We start from the raw sequence: 8,003 nt of genomic DNA on the forward strand, positions 1-8,003 counted from the left end.
AGAGTATAAATGGGTACCAGATTGTAGGGGGCATTGCAGTTGTATGTTAGGTTATTAATTAGTATAGGTATAAAGGTGTTCCTTTATATTGGTTTTAATTTTGCTTTTAGTTGCTGTATAAGTAGAGCTTCTTTGATTTTGTATTTATTTATATTTGTTTCCCTACTCAATATCTGGGTGTTTTCTATGGTTATGTTGTGTTTGTTTTGCAGCGTTCAAAAACATGAAGGTTTTTTTTTTTTAACCAAGTTTACATTTTTCTGCTTGTTTTTTTCAAATGTAGCAGTTGTTGCATTGTATTTTATAAATTATGTTGGTCTTAAGTCTGTCAATGTAGTTTTACACTGTACCACTTTTATGTTTCTTATTACGACTACCAATCATATTTTAATAAAACTTGAATGGGTCTCAATAAGAGCTTGGTGTACTATTAATATTAAGATATACAGCACCTGGAGCACGAGCTTGGTGTACTATTAATATTAAGATATACAGCACCTCGAGCACGAGCTTGTACTATTAAGATATACAGCACCTTGAGCACTTGACTATTAAGATATACAGCACCTTGAGCACCAGCTTGGTGTACTATTAAGATATACAGCACCTTGAGCACCGAGCTTGGTGTACTATTAAGATATACAGCACCTTGAGCACTATTAAGATATACAGCTTGGTGTACTATTAAGATATACAGCAACCTCAGCCTTGGTGTAGCACACCTGGAGCACGAGCTTGGTGTACTATTAAGATATACAGCACCTGGAGCACGAGCTTGGTGTACTATTAAGATATACAGTACCTTGAGCGCGAGCTTGGTGCATTATTAAGATATACAGAGCCTGAGCAGAGCTTGGTGTACTATTAAGATATACAGCACCTTGAGCACGAGCTTGGTGTACTATTAAGATATACAGCACCTGGAGCACGAGCTTGGTGTACTATTAAGATATACAGAACCTTGAGCACGAGCTTGGTGTACTATTAAAATATACAGCACCTCGAGCACGAGCTTGGTGTACTATTAAGATATACAGCACCTCGAGCACGAGCTTGGTGTACTATTAAGATATACAGCACCTTGAGCACGAGCTTGGTGCACTATTAAGATATACAGAACCTTGAGCACGAGCTTGGTGCACTATTAAGATATACAGCACCTGGAGCACGAGCTTGGTGTACTATTAAGATATACAGCACCTGGAGCACGAGAGCTTGGTGTACTATTAAGATATACAGAACCTCGAGCCACGAGCTTGGTGTACTATTAAGATATACAGCACCTGGAGCACCAGCTTGGTGTACTATTAAGATATACAGCACCTGGAGCACCAGCTTGGTGTACTATTAAGATATACAGCACCTGGAGCACCAGCTTGGTGTACTATTAAGATATACAGCACCTGGAGCACCAGCATGGTGTACTATTAAGATATACAGCACCTTGAGCACCAGCATGGTGCACTATTAAGATATACAAAACCTGAGCACCAGCATGGTGCACTATTAAGATATACAGCACCTTGAGCACCAGCTTGGTGTACTATTAAGATATACAGAACCTTGAGCACCAGCATGGTGCACTATTAAGATATACAGAACCTTGAGCACGAGCTTGGTGCACTATTAAGATATACAGCACCTGGAGCACGAGCTTGGTGTACTATTAAGATATACAGCACCTTGAGCACCAGCTTGGTGTACTATTAAGATATACAGAACCTTGAGCACCAGCTTGGTGTACTATTAAGATATACAGCACCTGGAGCACCAGCTTGGTGTACTATTAAGATATACAGCACCTGGAGCACCAGCTTGGTGTACTATTAAGATATACAGCACCTGGAGCACCAGCTTGGTGTACTATTAAGATATACAGAACCTGAAGCCTTGGTGTACTATTAAGATATACAGCACAGCATGGTGTACTATTAAGATATACAGCACCTTGAGCACCAGCTTGGTGTACTATTAAGATATACAGAACCTGGAGCACCAGCATGGTGCACTATTAAGATATACAGCACCTTGAGCACCAGCTTGGTGTACTATTAAGATATACAGAACCTGGAGCACCAGCATGGTGCACTATTAAGATATACAGCACCTTGAGCACCAGCATGGTGTACTATTAAGATATACAGAACCTGGAGCATGAGCTTGGTGTACTATTAAGATATACAGCACCTGGAGCACCAGCTTGGTGTACTATTAAGATATACAGCACCTTGAGCACCAGCTATTAAGATATACAGTGCACTACTATTAAGATATACAGCACCTTGAGCACCAGCTTGGTGTACTATTAAGATATACAGCAACCTGAGCACTATTAAGATATACAGCACCTTGAGCACGAGTGGTGCTACAGAACCTATTACTAGATATACAGCACCTTGAGCACCAGCATGGTGTACTATTAAGATATACAGAACCTTGAGCATGAGCTTGGTGTTCTATTAAGATATACAGCACCTGGAGCACGAGCATGGTGTACTATTAAGATATACAGAACCTTGAGCACCAGCATGGTGCACTATTAAGATATACAGAACCTTGAGCACCAGCTTGGTGTACTATTAAGATATACAGCACCTTGAGCACGAGCTTGGTGTACTATTAAGATATACAGAACCTGGAGCACCAGCTTGGTGTACTATTAAGATATACAGCACCTTGAGCACGAAGCTTGGTGTACTATTAAGATATACAGCACCTGGAGCACCAGCTTGGTGTACTATTAAGATATACAGCACCTTGAGCACGAGCTTGGTGTACTATTAAGATATACAGCACCTGGAGCACAAGCTTGGTGTACTATTAAGATATACAGCACCTTGAGCACCAGCATGGTGCACTATTAAGATATACAGAACCTTGAGCACGAGCTTGGTGTACTATTAAGATATACAGCACCTTGAGCACCAGCTTGGTGTACTATTAAGATATACAGCACCTGGAGCACGAGCTTGGTGTACTATTAAGATATACAGCACCTTGAGCACCAGCATGGTGCACTATTAAGATATACAGAACCTTGAGCACCAGCATGGTGTACTATTAAGATATACAGCACCTTGAGCACCAGCTTGGTGTACTATTAAGATATACAGAACCTTGAGCACCAGCTTGGTGTACTATTAAGATATACAGCACCTGGAGCACGAGCTTGGTGTACTATTAAGATATACAGCACCTTGAGCACCAGCATGGTGCACTATTAAGATATACAGAACCTTGAGCACCAGCATGGTGTACTATTAAGATATACAGCACCTTGAGCACCAGCTTGGTGTACTATTAAGATATACAGCACCTTGAGCACCAGCATGGTGTACTATTAAGATATACAGAACCTTGAGCACGAAGCTTGGTGTACTATTAAGATATACAGAACCTTGAGCACCAGCATGGTGTACTATTAAGATATACAGAACCTTGAGCACCAGCATGGTGCACTATTAAGATATACAGAACCTTGAGCACCAGCTTGGTGTACTATTAAGATATACAGAACCTGGAGCACCAGCATGGTGTACTATTAAGATATACAGCACCTTGAGCACCAGCATGGTGCACTATTAAGATATACAGAACCTTGAGCACCAGCTTGGTGCACTATTAAGATATACAGAACCTTGAGCACCAGCATGGTGTACTATTAAGATATACAGCACCTTGAGCACCAGCATGGTGCACTATTAAGATATACAGAACCTTCTGTCCTTGAGCATCAACTCCTTTTCCTTCTTCTTCAATGTGGAACCTCAAGTTTTCCAGTAGAATCACAGATCCTTCTGATGGATCATCACACGCTGCCTCCACTTCTGGACCAACACAGTCAGGTAGAAATTTAACTTCTCTGTAATCAATACCAATTAAAATTAATTATAATTAATATATTTCTTTAGGAAACAAAATATAACAAAACCAATGTCTACATGGTGCAAATTTTACAGTTTAAAAATGACTGTTTTATGCAAAGACATGAATAGGCATTCCTACTTAAAATATTACACAATTTACATGTCTTAAATAAATTTTATGGTATACAGAATTATAAAAATATATGTGAATGGAGTTTTAACATTTCTTTATTAACAGTCTTCTGGGAAATATAAATATAAAAAACACTCACGGCATGTTGTTGTTGTGAGGGATTATATTTTATTACTTTGGATGTTATTACAGCCACAGCTGAAATGTAAAAAAAAACTAGAACATTTACAAGACTGATATTGGCTTTAAAGAAAGAGCCCAATCATCTACACAGATAACACAAAGTTTATGGTTTTATGTTGACAACACTTTTGTTATCTGAACCTCCCAGTCATGAAAACTTACCAGAATTCCTAGAAGGTATTTCTAGAGAGAAAAGAATCTATTTTACCATAGAAGTAGAGGAACAACACAGCCTACCATTTCCTGAAATACTTGTTAGGAGACAAGACAAAATAATTACAAATGTATACAATACCATACCCACCTACATGAACAGATACCTACACCTCTAGTCCTATCATTCACATTAAATAAAATGCGGTATAATCCAATGTCTAAACACAAGGGCTAAAAACATCTGCACTAGAACTTCCATGGAAACAGAATAACAAAAGATTGGAGAGTGCTTTAAACAACAGAAGGTTACATCTTCTCCATCAAAAACTCCTTGAAGACCACGACAGATGTAAAAGATAAGAAAAACTAGCACTACCTCCCTTACCTGCAAGATATCCATGAAAACCTAATAAATAGCCGAGAAATTCCATGCAGAGATCAAGTGGAAATTCCAAGACATTAAGATCCTTTTTGGTGAAAAACAAAACTGAAAACATACCAACAAAAAACACAAGTTGTATATGAAATTCCACATTCTTATAATGGAATATATATTGCAGAAATGGGAAAAAGGCTCAGAACAAGGTTAAAAGATTCATGAAGACACAAAATCCAGTCATTGTAAAACACACCCTATCAACTGGACACAAAATAAATTGGGAAAAAAAAACTAGAATCATCAACACAAATTCTGGAATACAATAAAAATCAAAGAATCTTTGCAATAAAACCTTCACTAAACAGATTCCAAGTTACAGGTGAGTAAACAGTGGCTACCATTGGTTGAATCATATCTCCACCAATCATATCTTCCACAGCCCACCAGAATACCATAAAGACCAACTACACCACATGTATGTTTACCTGATAACGAAAGGTGAAGACCTTCAAAATGTTGTCTTCTGTACTTGTGTTTCCTACAACAGACAGTTGCCATTCATTCAACTACATATCATCAGGTATACTCTACCTAAACAATCTATAACAGAACTTATGAGACTGTTTCACATGGAAAGGTTGGATAATTTATTAAAGCTTCGTAACAGAGTTTAATTCTCATATAAACCACATTTACATTTGGAATTATCACCACACTTAATGATAATAAACTAGAAACAGCAGTTTTTATGCACCCTTTTATTTAAGAGTTGTTTACTTGTAAAATCTAGAACATTAAACAAACATTACATCACTTACAAGCTCAAACTAGTTCTACTGCAAAGTCCAGAGTTGTTTCAACTGTTCATCCTCCTTGCATCTCTACTTATTTTTTTGTTTTTATATTTTGATATTATTTCTTTTCAAACGAACAAACCATGTGAAAAGTACAAAAAAACAATCCAAAAAACTATGTATCTTTTACAATTTGTGAAAACCTATAAATCTTGTAGTTATATATCTTGGTTAGCATGCAGAAGAGACCAGAAGAATGGATCAGCATAGGACATAAAATATCATCTTGGAAGATTCCAAGCAGAAGTCCAGAAAAAGGAACAACCTTCAACATGCAGGATTAGTTTGCAGTAACTACGTTATAAAGTAATATTATATTAAACACTATACTTCCCACTTTACAGGAATTCAATGGCATTTGTAGAAATACAAGAAATTCCCAAACACTTGCATTGTGGAAAAACAAAATGCTAGTTAAAAAATCAACTTCTGTTAACTACGAGATAAAACTTAAAACTGAAGAGATGATTCATGCAAGTTATCCACCCACTTAGGTGGACCATTGTTATATTACACGTGCTATCAGCCAGTCAATTTTCTTAACCTGAAGATAACCTAGGAAGGTCAAAACGTTGTTCTCTCCTTATCAATAAAAGTGTTTATACCCATATTCTGAAATACATTTTTATTTCAAGTTGGTTTCTCATCATCAAGAATTTTCTTCTCCATTAGGAAGAGAGGAATTAGTCATCTTCAATATAAAAGTGTCATAGGTTTAGTGTCAGAAATTATTATAAAATTGGGAAAGTAATGCGTGACATTCAGTGTTATTTCAATAGTTGGTTTTACAGTTTAGATACCACAAAATACACGAGGCATGGAAAAAAAAAAACCCATCTTGTGGTTTCAAACAAGCTCATAAAATCAAATCAAAGGCTCACCTTCCCAATAACGTCTTCAGCTCATCTGCTACTGGTTTCAAAGAGTATTTCTCGACACGTTGACCATCAGGCCGACCCAGGTGACTCATCAGTACTACCGACTTGGCTCCTTGAGTTAAAAGCGCTTAATGGTATCTAAAGCTGCAACAATTCTGTGTGAAAAGGTTATATTTTAACATAAGCAAATGTTTTAAAGTTCAAATACAGATCATTTAGTGACGTCTCAAAACGCTTTGTTTCATAAACTGATTTTATTATTTGTTTCAAGTTGATGGATACTTCCTAAAGTATCAGATCCTTTTTCATATTACAAAAACAAATGCACAACCAACAAATTTAATTTAAACTACTTGTGTTAAATTCTTAACTTTACATGTTTGTGCATATTAAGTAAATTAATTACCCGGGAAAATACACAGAAAATAACTACACAAAACCACTTTCACCCATCCACTTATGTTGTTCTCCAGTGTTGTCATTCCTGAGCGCTTGGAAACATCCTTGTAATTTTAATTTGTTTGGTAATTTGTGGATCCAGTACCAAGATTCCCCAAACTGCATTCACTCTCATATGGAGAAAACAAGTAGAAAATTTTCTAGGTCCCGAAGTTTAAATTATTATTCGAGTGGATTATTGAATGGTAGTACCAACTTTTAAATAAACCAGTTTAGTGAAACTCGAGAGTCCCTCAAAACTCTTCCGACTTTCCTATCCACGGTGCTTCCTCAAAATTCCTTTGAAAATTATTATTCCTTTATTTTTGGTAGGGTGAAGATCCTACAAATGAAAATTTCAGGTCATTTTGTTTGTCAGAAATTATGCAAGGAGTTCAAAGATTAAATATGTGGATACAAGTATGAGCTGATATGTTTAGATATTTCTATAGATGGAACTCCAAATTCTCCTTCTGTAAAATACTCTGGGAATTTTTTTTATATTCAATTAAACTTTATACACATGTAAAATGTAGTCTGAAAATCTCTTTCATCAGCCCACTATTCATTGGTAAAAGAGTAGCCCAAGAGTGGGTGGTAATGACTAGCTGTACATACCGCTGCTAAATTAGGGATGGCTAGCACAGACAGCCTCTTGTAAGCTTTGCACAGAATTAAAAAATCTCTCATCAGTATGTGAACAGAATTATTAGAGAACCCACAATTCAAAACGTATGTAATGCATTCCTAAAATAATCAAAGTACTTTCCAACTATTGAGTCACTTAAATAAACTCATCATGAACTATATTCATCAAACTGACTTGTCCAAGCAAAATACCAAATTAATGACGTAAAAGAAGTCTCAAGATAGATGAATAAGGATGTAACAATGATGTTTTTCTTTCAATTAAAAAGTTACACATTTATCAAAGCTTCACAACATTTATAATGTTCCTGAATTATTTTACCACTTCTGCTACAGAACATAACTGTTTAATTAAACTTTCGTGTAGCCTTGCAAGTTCTTGAATGCATTGCAGAACTTTATTAAAAATGCAAAATCCTTAAAACATTAACAAAAGATATTAATCCATTATCTTTGTAAAGAATGTTG

At 36.4% G+C, this 8,003-nt stretch overlaps 1 protein-coding gene and 1 pseudogene across 3 annotated transcripts in view; one reads left to right on the forward strand and one right to left on the reverse strand.

Annotated features, from left to right (window-relative positions):
* LOC143228778 (uncharacterized) overlaps positions 1–8,003 on the forward strand; it is a 364,507-nt gene that overhangs the window by 277,515 nt on the left and 78,989 nt on the right. The window lies entirely within an intron of this gene.
* LOC143227973 (putative phosphoglycerate kinase pseudogene) lies at positions 3,607–6,621 on the reverse strand (annotated as a pseudogene). The gene is made up of 2 exons (XR_013015137.1): positions 6,453–6,621; positions 3,607–3,862 (listed from the first exon to the last, which is right to left on the reverse strand). The product of XR_013015137.1 is annotated as a putative phosphoglycerate kinase pseudogene (transcript).

Source organism: Tachypleus tridentatus, chromosome 10 (assembly GCF_004210375.1).
Source record: "Tachypleus tridentatus isolate NWPU-2018 chromosome 10, ASM421037v1, whole genome shotgun sequence".
In the NCBI taxonomy this organism is placed as follows: Eukaryota; Metazoa; Arthropoda; class Merostomata; order Xiphosura; family Limulidae; genus Tachypleus; species Tachypleus tridentatus.